Consider the following 2,843-nt stretch of genomic DNA (forward strand, 5'->3'; position numbering starts at 1 on the left):
TCCAAAATACCTTAGCACTTTCCAGTGGTAAAGAACTCACCTGCCAGTGCAGACATAAAGAGATGTGGATGTGATCCCTGGGTTGGGGAGATCTCCTGGGGAAGGGCATGACAACCCACTCCAGCATTCTTGCCTGGAGAATCCCATGGACAGAGTAGCCTGGTGGGCTACAGTCCATAGGGTCACAGAGAGTCAGACAGGACTCAAGCAACTTAGCAGTCACACATGCTTACTGGGTAAAGTAGGTCCAAGGCCTGTTTTTATACAATAGCAAACTAAGAATGTAAACTATAAGTAAACTATATATTTAAAGGTTAAAAAAAGAAATTTCAAGAATATGTGACAAAGAATATATGTAGCCAACAAGTCCTAAAATATTTACTCGCTACATCTTTATAGAAAATGTTTGCAGACTCCTGGTGTATTTAACTCTTCTATGTCTTTAGTTAAGCAAAGAAGAAAACGATTTTCTGCAGGAAGTCTGGCCAATTTAAGATGGTCAATTCTAGATGATAGATGATAGCTGAAGTCATTTTTGCTACTCTAATCAGAGTTGGCTCTCAGGTTGTATGTGTGCATTCCTTTATTAATTTTATAATATGCTTTATTTCAAAAGGCTTGATGATTATAAATATATATTATAACACAAAGATATCATTAAAAATAGTAAAAAGAAAGAATAAAAGAAAAACAGTAAGGTGAGATTTAGAAGCCAAGGACAATAGTGTGATATAGGAGTAGTTATACTCCACAGTGCTCCAAATTTATTGAGGTAATTTGGCTATTTCTAGATCTCGTGAAATGAAATGATCATAATAAATGTTTCAGGAAATATTAATTGCTCCCAATAACTTATATTGTCTAGACAGGTATTTTATAGAGGATTTGTTATTAAAATAATTATATGTACATTTTTCTGAGTTGCACTTTAATAACATTCTGTTTTATGTAATCAAAAGAAAGATCTTCATTGATATTATCTTGAAATGCTCGTTTTTGTTTCTCCCTTTCAAAATTTCTAGTTGCATATTACCAAGATTTGCCATAAATAAACTATATTTTCTTATGTGAGCTAACAAACTAGAATTGATATTGCCATATATAACAGGTCTCTGAAACCTGAAATTACCTAGAATTGCAGGAAAAAAAAATATAATGTCTTAAACATCATGCCATTGTCAAAAATAAAGGTCATTATCTTGAGGGAACTTTTTTTCCTAGTTAATATAATAACTTTATTGCTTGAGTACAGTAGATAAATTTATCCAACTAGAGCAGGGGCTGTTTATGACTCATATTTCCAATTGGGAGGGAAGACACATTTGGTCTTATAATATTGAGCCAATGGTGAATATGGCTCTCAGTCAGAATCAGGTGGAATTTAGCATCTTTATCCTTTTGGTTCCTCTAAAGATGCTTTCCAACAGCAACAACTTTCTTAATTAAATGCTAAAGATCCTCAGGAAAATCAGGAGCAAGTCCTTTGGACTTAAGAATTCTCAATATTTAATTGCCTGTCACAAAACATACTTCTGTAATACCATGTGAGTCTCTCAGGATCACACCTATTTGTGAGGGAGTCAGGCCCTTCTTGGGTTTACGAGGGGACACTAGTGGTAAAGAACCTACCTTCCAGTGCAGGAGACATAGAGATGTGGTTTCGATCCCTGGGTCAGGAAGATCCCCTAGCAGAGGGCAGTGCAACCATTCCAGTATTCTTCCCTGGAGAATCTCATGGACAGAGGAGCCTAGCAGGCTACAGTTCATAGTGTCACACAGAGTTGGACATGACTGAAGCGACTCAGCAAGTAGCACACAGGCCCTTCTTGGCCAGTTTGTAGATCTATCCTTCACATTGTCAGAGGTCAGCTTTAGCCAGGTGGAGATTCTGTGGCTGTCGGGCAGAGTCCACTGGGACAGGCCGTTCCTGGGAGTGTGCACAGGACCCATGATCGCGGCAGTGTGGTAGCAAAAGGAAAGGACAGAGAGCTTTTAAATGAGTCCTATTCCTTTTTGAAACATTTGAACAGATATCAAATTCCATTCATCAGTTTTATTATCAAATCCTTCCATTGCAACAGAAAATTGTTCCAAATTAGTTCTCATGATAAAGATTATAATAGTGAATAAAATACAATGCTAAAAGTATTATGTGAGTAAAAATAATTAAAATGGTATCCAGACCCATCTTAAGTTTCAGTAAATCATATCCAACAACTCATTTCCCTTGAATATGAGAACTGTGATTTTATCCTTCCCTATGGACTGTTTTGCCAGTTTTCAATAGAAAAAAAAAATGTACTAAAATTTAAGAAAAAGGTATAACCCAAGTGAGGTAGCTATAGACAACAAATAACTGAATCAAGTTACATATAAGAATGAGATACTTAATATGAGTTACAATGAATTAAAGGAAAGTAGACTACATTATTGGAGAAGGAAATGGCAACCCACTCCAGTATTCTTGCCTGGAGAATCCCGTGGACAGAAGAGCCTTGATAGGCTGCTGTCCATGGGGTCGTACAGAGTCAGACACAACTGAAGCGACTTAGCATGCATGCATGTGTTGGAGAAGGAGATGGCAACCCACTCCAGTATTCTTGCCTGGAGAATCCCAGGAACAGAAGATCCTGGTGGGCTGCCATCTATGGGGTTGCACAGAGTTGGACATGACTGAAGCAACTTAGCCCCAGCAGCAGACCACATTATAAAATAAAATATGGTAATAAGTGAAAGGAGGAGTATCATTATTCATGGTGAGTCACTACCAAAGTAATGTTACGATACATTGTGGGTAGCTGTCAAAGTCAGGTATCAACACCTTGTAGAGTTTCCTTTGTGCT

The 2,843-nt window shown here is 37.4% G+C and overlaps 1 pseudogene; it reads right to left on the reverse strand.

Moving 5' to 3' along the window:
• Positions 1 to 1,261: 1,261 nt before the first annotated feature.
• Positions 1,262 to 1,950, reverse strand: LOC138079723 (small ribosomal subunit protein uS15-like; annotated as a pseudogene).
• Between the last annotated feature and the right edge of the window lie 893 nt (positions 1,951 to 2,843).

This window comes from Capricornis sumatraensis, chromosome 5, assembly GCF_032405125.1.
Source record: "Capricornis sumatraensis isolate serow.1 chromosome 5, serow.2, whole genome shotgun sequence".
Lineage (NCBI taxonomy): Eukaryota > Metazoa > Chordata > Mammalia > Artiodactyla > Bovidae > Capricornis > Capricornis sumatraensis.